The 12,513-nt window shown below is 35.8% G+C and overlaps 2 protein-coding genes across 3 annotated transcripts in view; one reads left to right on the top strand and one right to left on the bottom strand.

Moving 5' to 3' along the window:
• LOC140674375 (uncharacterized) overlaps positions 1-12,513 on the bottom strand; it is a 204,455-nt gene that overhangs the window by 80,391 nt on the left and 111,551 nt on the right. For both annotated transcript variants that reach the window (XM_072907852.1, XM_072907853.1), the window contains exon 5: positions 8,715-8,810. The gene's annotated coding sequence lies outside the window, so the exon portion shown is untranslated. The remainder of the gene's footprint in view (positions 1-8,714; positions 8,811-12,513) is intronic.
• The window catches only part of LOC140674374 (uncharacterized), a 168,311-nt gene that overhangs the window by 69,210 nt on the left and 86,588 nt on the right, over positions 1-12,513 (top strand). The window lies entirely within an intron of this gene.

The raw sequence follows: 12,513 nt of genomic DNA, 5'->3' as shown, positions 1-12,513 counted from the left end.
TATTTAAATATATATATTGGAAATATGTTATACATATATTTTATATTATATAAAATAAAATATTTAAAAGCAGAAAAAATTAAAATATGACATAATTATAATATGGTGATAATATTCAGGACTAATAATAATAATAATAATAATAATAATAATAATAATAATAATAATAATAATAATAATAATAATTGAAAAGATCGATAATTTTGTCTTATCCAACAAGTTGCACTCTCGACGTAATTATTAAAAGTCAATAGACGATAAGAATTATATAATAGATATCTCGGGGACCTTTTCATCGTATCCCCAGATTTGTCCGGTAAAAGATTGCGTTCTCGTTAATCGGGATTGAAGGCGGGAGATTAAGGGAAGCCTCGGATCCCCCGACGTGGATGTTGCAGGCTTTTCGAACGACCGACCAGCTCGTTGCTCGACGGTCCGTTAACCCAAAATAAAATGCTATAATATCGAATAAAATTGTTTGCGCAGACTGCAAATAATTTTGTAGTTCAAATAATTCAAGTCGCGGTATTTTACGTCAAAAAAATATATCTTGCGAATAGAAAAAAGATTGACAGACTGAAATTTTTCATATTATTTAGAAAAATTATATTAATATAAAAACTTCTTAAATTGAATTTTATATAATAATGAATATAAGAATAATAATATATATCATGAATTAATAATGAATGATAAATAAATAAATGTTGGAGAAATCTTTACACATTTTCAATGATTTTCATTTCATCTCAAAACTTAATGTGTGAATTTTATTAAAAATTTTTCGATGATAAATTTATAGTTGCATCTTTTTTTTTTTGTTTTCTATCATCGCAAAAATATGAGCCGATTAACTTTACCTTTCGCATCGCGTAATGAATTTGAGACGTAACGGATTTCATCGAATTCTGCGTACGAAACGCATAACGCAATCGCGTCATGAATAATGAAAATTTAATTGCAATTGGAGCGCGAGGGAAATTCCAAAGCGATCTTCGAGGAGTCATTGATCTGCGGAGCGTTCGTTTCGTCGTTTTGCGGTATCCACGAAAAAGTTATTGCTGTTGAAGCTATTGAAGAACGTGAGTTGACTGGAATTAGTCGGCGAAGAGTTGCCGAAAGTTTTGCCGGAAAAGGCGTCGCCTTAGCAACCATTCGGTAGTCATACATAAATGGCTACACGCTTTCAGATATCTCGTGTAAGTGTATATGGGAGCTCTATCTATTAATAGTCAACGAAACTCCATATAAATCGAACAATAATAAAGCGAGATAACTGTGTCTCTCGCATAAGCGGCATCCCTCTATTATTTGTATTCACATCGTGTATTCTGTGGCATTCCATTTTATCTAATAAAGCGTTTTGCTTTCATCGTTGCGCGCTCACGCGAGTTACGATACTTTACATATATCGCAATTACATACACGTTTATCTAAAATTTATAATTAAACATCTCTGTGCGCTCGCACAGTTCATTTTAATAAATTAAAATAATAAGAAGAATACTCTACGTATAGAAACAATTATTAAGCAAGCAATTATTATTACATTATCGTAATGAAATATGTACGAGTAACAGAATACGGATATTTTAATAATATTAATTAATAATGTTAATTAATGCCGCTTCTCTATGCATAGTGATAAAATATTGTTCAAAATAATAAATGTCACGCGAAAAAAGAAGAAAAAAATACAATGTTCTCCTTTTTATTCAATTTTTCTATATTATTTCAATAAAGCAAATATAACCAGTTTCAAGATTTAATGGTACTTGTGCGTTAAATTTTAAAGAACTCTCAGTATATGTATTTAATCTGTAATAATATGTGCGACTCACAAGAGTTTCGCGACGAAAGCAAAAGGTAAGTCGCGTTCGTAAAGGGTCACCACCTATACTTAACAAGAGAGCGTAATTGGAGCAGGTGGTCGACCGATATTGCGGTCTTTCCTCGCATACGTAACTGTGCCGAAGGTATTTTAACCTCAGTATATAGCGATCTCTCTTTCAACCCTTTTCTCGCTGCTGTACATTCGGTCCACCTTTACGCGTGATCTTTCGTAATTCGATTAACGGAAAATAACATTTTCAAAGGGACGAAATGATTAAATCTTAAAATTAAAAAAAAAAATTTCTACCATCTCTAGTAATACTTTTCTTCGAATACGTGAATACGAATATTACAAGAGTGTCCTTTATGCATGGCTGTCTTTTTTTACTTATCGCTATTGAATTGATATACAGCGGACATTAGTGAAGTTATTTAATAGTTATAGCCTGTAATTAATTTATAGATTTAGAAATTAATGGAATTTTTTATAAATATAATTTGTGATAAAATTTTTATAAATGTATCAAGTGACACGATTTTATAAATAAAAGTAATATGAATAAGAAAGATGAACTATTATTGTCAGCGCTCATATTTTATATTATAGCACGTTTAATATGATCGAGGGCAGTGAAAGTAATTAGATCGGGTGAGGAAATCCATGGAGAAACAGAAACTACACAGTTTACTCTTCCTAAACCGTCCGGACAAGATCCGGAACCTAGGCAGGATTTAGCTCTACAGTTTCACATGATTTTTACCGAAAGATTCTCTCACGCGACTACTCCTCCGCTCGATAATGTCGCTGGAAAGTGAGTGAGTAATTGGATTTCGCCGTAAGATACCGGAAAGGAACAGGAAGCTGATGGAGTTTCGGGAAAGAGCCGACGAAGGCTCTCACCTTTCTTCTCCCTTCGACGCCTCGCTTTCCATCCTTTCCGCCAGTCATCTGCCATTAATTCTAAATCAATCCTTCCGCGCCGATAAAGTTTCGCAACCCTTAAGCAAGGTTTCTCGACGCCTCGAAGAGTCTCGTGGTGAAAAGCGAGTATTACTTTGGCCAGCGATAACACCGCAAAACTGGCGCGCAAGTTGGTTAATTCGCATCGAGAGCTGGCAGATGCGATATATCGGTCGTGTTAGTTATCGAGAAGGAAGCGGTGAACCGCATGAGTTATGAGCATCATTTACAGAAAGGTTTCTCGGAAACATGATTAATAACTTGTCTCATAAAGACAATTATAATTTAAACTTATGTGTGATGTGTGTAGGTGTATCAATATCATTTCAATTTATACATAAAGATGACTCACAATTAAATTATCAAATTTCACTTATAGTATGTTCTACGAATATAGAAACAAGAAAGAAATATTGTATAAACATTAGTCTGAAAATGCTTTATTAGAAAGCACTAATAAAAATATTAAATATGATAATAGTCGTATTCGTTATTAATATAACTAACAATGTAAGAGTATATAAATTTGTACTGTTTTTTTATATATATAAAACATAATTTGCAACGAGAAGGTATTGACAAAATTAGTCTGATTATTTACTAGTACTTGTGAGCTGAAACAAGATAACATAAAATTCCACAGTGTTAAATTAAATACGTCAACGATGTTAACGGTGTATTAGACACGAGGATGATATTTTAAAATTGAAAATTAAACGACATTTATATTTTTTTAATGTAACATGATAATAAAAACATTTTTGAATCAATATTTATATAACATCTTTTTTTTACTTCTAACGTATGGAATATGGAAAAGTTTAATCATTTAATTTTGGGGTTCCTTGTACATGTGCATAGACTCATAATTCTTTACGAAAAGACAAAATATATGCATCGGTGATATTTTTACTAAAAGAAAACACTCGCATCGCGTCGGTCAACTCCCTTATTTTCTCCGTTTACCATATGCTCGTCTATCTCTCGTCGTGCATCGAGTGATGTAACACGCGGCACACGGAGAAGCTAAAAGGTGCAAAAAGACGTCTCTTACTCGACTTGAACTCGAGGAGGAGCTCGATGAGGAGCTCGATGAGGACGAGAACGACCGTATATAACGGCAGTTACGTGGAAAAAAACGGTCGGTGCATCTGCGCAGAAACGTTTCTCTTAGCTTATACACCTCTTTCATCTCTTTATGCACAGGTGGACCGCGGGGGTGGAAAAGATCAGGGCGGGAGAAACTGCGGCGAAGGTGAGGTATGTTCCTCGGAAAGTTGGGAAGAAAAACGCGAAGGAAAATGCGAATCGTCCGCTCGACATAACCGGAGAAATGTTTCCCGATCTCTCGCGTTTCTACCTCGCTGCTTGCCTTTGACAAGTACTAATACGAATTTCGTCGGTTCTTCTCCCCTTCTCGCCGCAATTTTCTGCCCGTCCTTGTGTGTCGCTTTCTACAGAGTGTCTGCTTTAACGCGATATGTCATTGTCGAATATTTTCTCTCGAGATAGATTCAAGGGACAGAAGCGTAACAACGGATTAGAGGAAGGTTTCCCGTTTGCGCGGACGAAATAACCACATGAATTTTCATGGAGGAATGAGGGAGATCGAAAGAATGGAAAAGACACGAATCTATTTCGAAAGGTACGCGGATGTTTCACGTTTATAAAACTCTCATTACCATATGTCTGATTTAAAAAGCGTAATTATATAAATTCGCGGTCGTCTAATCTTGCCACACTTTGCTACGCCACTGGCAAAATTGAGAACTCGGCCGTGTCGCTGCCGAGGGGTCCATATCAAATTCAAGGGTTGAAAGCCGTCGAAACAAAAAAAAAAAAAAAAAAAAAAAAGAGAGAGAGAGAGAAGCGTTTCGACAAAGAGAGATTACGCGACTTTTCGTGTCGTACTCGTGATCGATCGTATTTGCATTATCGCGGTATATATTGTTAGTATGCGGTCGATTTCGTAAGATTTATGGCTGTTTCGTTCGATAACTAAAGTTATTTCGCAAGTTTGACCGCGCGAAGAAAATAGGGAGGCCACTTTCGCTATCCCTCCCCGTACAGAAATTTCGCCACAAAATTGCCGTCGTTACACGAATAAAATTGCCGTTAACGATCGCGGTTTATGCCAAACCCGAATATTAATTGAGGGTTTCTCGCAGCGCAAGTCAAGCGTGTCCACAATTTATTACATTCGCTTAATACACGATATTTGTTAGATGACTCTTGTATAAATCGTACTTTGAGTTTTGACGCATGGAAAAACATAATTATAGCGTATAATTTAGAATAATAGTTAATCGATAGTTTTTCCTTTCTCATCTAATCCTATCTAAATTCCTATGCTACGCTTTGCTCCTCGTTCCCGTTGGACGCGATGGGCACGTCTCTTTTTCGACATAGAAGTAAATTACATAAAACAATTTTTAAATCACTCGGCGCGTTCAGATTTTTATTCATGGAAAGCGAACTATTTTTTTTCTGACGTTCCTTGCGCAGAGCATTCGGTCCCGCCGGTTAATGCACCTGTCTGCAGGTCGTTTAATTATTCTCGACATTACTTTGCAGCAAGAAAGGCAGTAGACGGAGAAGGGGAAGGGGAAGGGGAAGGGGAAGAAAGGGATAGGGTTGGGCTGAGTTGAGAATAGTCACCGGACGGGTAGCAGGAACAAATGGCGGGGACGTTCTTGAAACTCGTTACAACTTTGAGTCAGCCGGTTAATTTGTTGTTTGCGCTCTGATTCCGAGACATTCTTTCGTTGCACTTTTGCGGGAGCGGGAGAGGAGGAAATGTAAGGTGGGGAAGAAGGGGGTAGGCAAGATCACCGCTTTATGCATTCCAAGGGCGGACGCGCGTCGCGGAATAAAGTTTAATTAATTCATTCCATCCGCGAGTGAAGTTAAACAGTCCTCGCATATCGCACGCGCATAAGATACTCTCTTTCGAGCTCGTTTATCCCTTTTTCCGTTCCTGGTATCGACGTAAAAACGAAATGGACGACTTCCGTTCTTAGAGGTCGAGACGCGGTTCGCGCTCCAGATTGCAACACGAATAGTTACATCCGGTCTACGTCCACGCCGCGCTGTGGCCGAATCGATATTTCGTATATAAAAGCGTGCCCCAGATTTTCATGTGTTTTTACGGGCAAAATGTTGAACTTTGTGTGAGATTTAGTTACTTTTTTTTTTTTTTTTTTTTTTTTTTAATAAATTCCAAAGCAAATTCTTTTCTAGGGCGACTTTAGCGAATCGATGCAACGAAAACGAGAATTAAAACGAGAGCAGTAAAATGATTAAAGATAGCTTTCAAATGTTAGAAATTATTAACGTTTGCAATATGGTAAAGTGCAGTATCATAGCGTGTTAAGATATAAATTTAATTAATAGCTATAATGGTACAATCTATTTAAATAATTTTCAAAGTTTGATAAAAATTTTTCTTTAAAAATTCAATTTAATTTAATTTAATGTAATTTTTAAAAATAATTTAAATAATTTAGACTATTATTCTAACAATGAGCATATATTATAGAATAAATATTAATTGCAGATTTAATACCATGTAGCACTTTTAACATCAACACAAACGTCAATGTAATTAAACAATCTTTTAAATCCAAGAATAGTTTTCAATGTACGTACATTCGCATTGTTTTATCAGATAACGAAAGTTTTTGTGCAATGTTCGCTACGGATTTATTCTGTAGAACTTTAAATTAGAATTCGTTCGAAGATATACAATATTGGTATCCTACTGCTCGTGCGGTTCAAAATACCCCATAAATTTGCAGTATTGCCATTTCAGTAAACGCGCTGCGAATAATTTTTCTTCCTTCACAACACGTACAAGCCAGCTTGACGATTTTTTCTCGACTACTTCCAATAGACCGCGCGACTACTTCGCTATTGAATTAATTCGCGGCTTAACGAATCGTCTTTTCTCGTTCGGACATTTTTGAGATGGTTTTTCCTCCCTCTCGATTAATCATGTCTGACGAATTTTGAATCAAACAAGCGGAAAGTTTTTAATCTTTCTGGTGAGACCTAACAGAATTACGCGATAAGTTATCCTCGAAAATAATACGTATAGTCCGTCCGTGAGATTATCCCGGGTTTAAGGCTCGCATTAGGACAAGCCTCGATTACTCTCGTCCATCGGCAGAATGTTTGCCGGTATTATCCGAATTACGAAGGGGCCCTTTAATTAAATGAAATTCCGTCCGGACGGGAAAATCCTCAACGTGGCGAGGCCACGTCCCATGTTGAAACGCGTCGTTGACCTTGAAAGAGGGACTAATTTTTTTCTTTAGTTGGTTTGTACTACCGACACACAGAGAGAAAGAGAGAGAGAGAGAGAGTTCTTCTTTCTTATAAATTTCATACAATTTTCTATTTCAACTCGGAGGAGCTTTTAATAACGGAAAGATTAAAGTGCCTTATTATTTTACCATAAATCCACAAGAGAAATCTCGTATATATTAAAGTTATAATAAATCAGTTTAAACTTTTAAATGTAAATCATACAAAAGCGATAACAATCGCGCAAAGTTTGAATAAAAGTTAATTCTGAGATACTTGATAAAAAATTGAAGTCTATCAAGATTTCCTACGTCATTTAAAATATCATCTTGAAAGATTCGCGACAACTAAGAAGCATCGGCATCGTGCAATTAACTATAAATTATTTTTCACGACATAGTCGCAATAGTAATTTCGGATTTATCGCTTCAATTTTCAGTTGCGCACTATTTCGACGTACTCGATAATTTTGGAGATTTGATTAATGTCATAAGTTACTTCTAACGTTTCTTCGACCTCCTTCGCGTTCCTTATGGAAACATAGAATCAGGACGACGAGGACGAGGACGAGGACCAATAACGGCCGACAGTACGGAAAAATAACAACGGCGCTTACGATTATTATTGCCTCGGTTTTGTCGTGTACGATTAATTCTCGCCGACATTTTTAGCGGCAGCGCAGAAAAACCCCGGGCCAGTCACCCTCTGCAGCGGGGCTCTAATCGATTCCGAAACGAGATTTTCAGCGGCGACACGTGCTCGGCATTGCGAGAGCGCGCGTCGCACGGATACAGAAATAAAAAGTAAAAAACGCACGCGTGATCCAATTCTGCGGTACCCCCTGTGCATGTTGAAGAGGAGGAGTAAAAAACGTCGCGCGATACCGTGAGTCGCGTTATTTTTAAAACGCGAGAATTAGCAAATGGCGCGAAGAACACTTGCCTAGTGTTGCGCGCAATATCGCGCCGCGTACGTCGAAATAAAATTACAAACACATACCCTGTTAAATCAATTTATATCGCCAACATTTTTTCGAATCGTTGGAAATACGCGCGATTTTAACACACCGAAATATAACATATAATCTACATGTCAAAAGTCAGAATTAAAACGATTGAGTTTCATGATCATCAATAAGTTATTTTGTAGAAACATCAGAGTGAACACAAATTGTTTTAGGAATCGCTATTAAATTATTAAAGAGATATTTGTAGTTGATGATAATTGTTACGGAAAAGGCATTTAAAGGCAACTTAATATTATTTGCTTTTTATAATTACTATTTTTTTATATTATTGCGATACTAGAAACCCAGGAAATCTGTTCCTCGAAACACACCGTGGCGTTATAGAAACGGACGAGTAATCGATTCCGGAAGACAGTCTATAGCGATCCGCTTCAGCGATGCAGCTACGTCGATAACGATTCCGTCGAGACAAATTTCGTCGTCGGGGTACAAATTCATTTTGCAATCTACGTGTGAATCTGCTGCGTTAACAATACCGGGCGGTAACGATTTTCGCGGACGACGAGCCCGTGCGGAGCACTTAAAACCAGTCGTCTCTACGTTTATGCGGATTACATTCGCAGAAATTTATTCAAAGATATGGAATACCTTATCGAGTTGCTTCGATGTTATCGAAGATTGCCGATTCGCCGAATGGTGCGTCGTTCGTTGGCGCAATCGTTCGCACAATTAATTAATGCAGACCTGAAACAGATAGTTGATAATTGCGATTTGAATAATGTTTAGCTTTCGCTGGTAAATGTACAGATTTGCATTCATATAAATGTAATGCGAAAGTAATTTCTAATTCTCACAATCAGTATAATTCATTTGACGCGCACTCGTTTATATATTTGAGTAATATAATCATAATACACCGTATTGCGTATACATTTTAATTTTAATAAAAGAAATCTAATTTTTTGCTACCTTGTTTACATAAAATTTCAATACCATCTTGAAGATTTTTACAACATTGAAACGAAAGCAACAGAATTCTCCACATTTTGCGAAACAATGTGATTCTTATGTACGGTGCTTATGTCGTGATTTTTCCCACGCAAGTACCCGACGAGCTTAATCGTTCGTGAGAGCCCCGGAGAAAGATAAAGATGATGAAAAAAAGAGAAAGAAAGAAAGAGAGAGAGAGAGAGAGAGAGAGAGAGAGAGAGAGAGAGAGAGAGAGAGAGAGAGAGAGCAAGAAAGCGGAGGAAAAAGCGTAAGGAAGCACGAGAAGAAAACGTCCGGCTATTTCGTAAACGCGCAATTATATTTAAATAGCGTGCCATTAAGGACGCGTCCGGGTATTTTTAACAGACGAGAGAAAGAGAGACAGAGAGAGAGAGAGAGAGAGAGAGAGAGAGAGAGAGAGAAAAGTGCAAGATTCCACGATCATACATGTCAAAGATGTTATCCATATCGTCGCGACTTTCTTCTCACAATTTCCATTTTAATTAATTTTTCCTGGTCGCGCGCCTCGTTCACAGGACCGTAATCAACTCCAAACTTTAATTGAACTAAACTTTTCAATATTCACAAATATAAAACTATTGTAAGTCAATTATTTGACAAATTAAATATTATATGTAGATCGTGATAACAATAATAATAATAATAATAATAGTAATAATAGCAATATATAATTATTGATTCAATATTAATTATTAAAGGTAATTATGGTAAAGATAATTACTTGAAAATTCCATTATTTCTTATTGAAGCGGAAATATAATTTTTAAGAATTATATTTAGTGTTTAAGGTAGAATTTTTCATAGAATCTAAATCTGGAGATAAATTTCTCCTAAAAGTGTATCTTGGGACATTTATCTGGCTACCTATATCCTAACCAACGCTCATCGCTTTACCGTGTCGCCAAGCCGTAATTTACCACGAAAGCTGCTTACCGAGGCACAGACGAAGGGTTGCTCGCTGTTGCTTTTGTGCTCGGTTAATCGAGATTAAGATTAATTAATAGGTAAACGTAGAATCTGCGCGCGGAGTGTGTAAGAGCACGATAGTTCGCGGTCACCAGCGTCGCTCGTGCGGCTGCCGCATTCTTTCGCATCCTTGTTTAATTCTGTAAAATGGCATTTTACATTGCAACGCCCGATTTAATGCCTCACTGTGAAACGGCCCGAACTGATGGAGAGAGTTCGTTTTAATACTGAGATATTAATTTAAAACGCTACTATTAAAATAAGCAACGTTTTTTAAAATAAGCTACGGTTTTTTTTTCAGCGTACGCGGATGAAGCCGTCGCGATGAAAACTAGATTGAGGAAAGATAAAAGAGAGAAAAGACCTGTTAATAAGTGGCGCTTCAAAAGCGTAATAAAACGTTTGTGCGTGTGTGTGTGTGTGTGTGTGTGTGTGTGTGTGTGTGTGTGTGTATGTGTGGATTATGTAAAAGAGATTTTTACGGTCGTTGATACGTAAAGCGGTACGAGACAAAAGCGAGCGAGAGAGAAAGAGAGAAGCAAAATGACCCAATAAAGATAAGTAAAGAATATAAATTTATAAAATTGTTTAAGCAATTTTCACAAAATCTTAATACCGATTATTACAAAATGCTTCTTACAAATGTTACATTTTGTTTTACACTGTCAATGTAAACTATATAGTAAATATTTGTTAACAAAATCAGCATATTAAACCCCATAAGAGATGAATAAATAATATTTTGTGTCGGTGACGCTGATAAAATTTCACATTATATATGCATAACTAAATTTTTTATTTATTCAACCGTAAGAGAATAATATTGATATTTCTCTCGTTGGTTTTTCCTAATATAACAGATTTATAAAATATGAAAAATTTTATGAATATAATGTTTTACCTTATCACTCGAGTGATTCCCGATATAGTTTGAAATCATAGTATCGATTTAACCCTTTGGCTGACTACGATACACCATCGTGTCATCGCTTCACGACACCGCGATGGATATGACAGACACGTCGTACGTTATCGATTTTTCTCGCTTGTATGACGCCGTGGTATGACGACCGGTAAAGTTGGAAATTGTGGCGTTATAATAGTTGGTGGAATTTTTTTTATTGACTGCAATGCATTACGTCGATTTATGGGATCGCAACGTCACGACATTATTTCGTTAATTATCATATTTATGTATTAGCGATAGTTCTTCTCTACCTTGCCCAATAAAGTTAACAAAATAATACAACTATGAATTTTCTTCTTTTCGGAAAATTAATTTTTTATCATATTTTATAAATTAATTTACCTCTGTATTCTTTGTTATCGTAATTAAAGATTTTCAAAATTTGTTAAAAATATCTATATAAAATAACTGTATGTATATAAAACTTGTGTATTTTATGAGCTGTTATAAATTTTGATGTGTAAATAATTAACTAGATAAATAAGTTTTTCAATCATCTCTAAATAATATGGTGTTAATTTTTTATTAACGTTATAAAAGAGTCAAGATGCATACAGAGAGAGAATTTTTCACTTTTATGTCAATTACGCGAAACATATATTAGCGGTTTTAAAATGTGAATCACTTTCTTCGCAAGTTGCCTATAATATAAAGTAACATTTTCATCGCGTCTAATGATTTTCTGTTTCCAGAAGAGAGAACGTCGCCGAGTAGATCGATCACGTAATAATCAGTGGAACTTAACACTTTTGACATTAAATCTGGCGTCAAACTTTCATTCGATTAATTTTTGTCGCTAACTAATTACGAATTCCAAAAAAATTGTGTGAAAAAAAATCTTGTCTCTTTTGCGATCCGGAGAATTACGTAAGAATTACCAAACTCCGATGATAATCAGGGAACATTTTTTTTGCAGTTTTCTCGAGTTTTTTTTTTTTTTTTTTGTTCTCGATAAGAGGACTTTCCAAACGGAGAGGATCGACGTCGTTGGACAATAATTCATTCGCGTCGCTTATAAAATGAAATTTACCACGGCGATTTTTCGCACCTCCTTAGTTTCCCGCAGACGACTTCTTAATCTCGTCACCTCATCCGTTACCTCAACCACCGACGGTAATCTAATTTTCCGCCTAAAAGGAAAGGGTTTTAATCGCTCGTCGTCTGAATTCGCTTGTGCTTGGCATTTAACCAAAAGGTGCTTAAAGGTGTTTTTTTTTCTTCTATCGGTCGTAATTTGTTAATGTACGTTACAGAATCCGTCTTAATTACTGTATTCAATTTCCCTTAATTAATTATTATGCATAATAAATAAAAAAATTTTGCCGCCTTTCTTGTCCAAAAGTATTATTTTATCCCAGTATGAAAAATTATATTTTCTGCAACTATTACATACAATCTGCTAATAAGTAGAAAAATAATAAGTTAAAGCCATGTTTCATATCATATTCAGTTTCGTTGAAGTTAATTTTGTGAAAAATTTAATCTCTCTGAACATTTTCAAAT

Source organism: Anoplolepis gracilipes, chromosome 16 (genome assembly GCF_047496725.1).
Source record: "Anoplolepis gracilipes chromosome 16, ASM4749672v1, whole genome shotgun sequence".
NCBI classification, from domain to species: Eukaryota; Metazoa; Arthropoda; class Insecta; order Hymenoptera; family Formicidae; genus Anoplolepis; species Anoplolepis gracilipes.
Note: the sequence above shows the minus strand (reverse complement) of the source record. Positions and strands in the feature narration are given on the sequence as shown.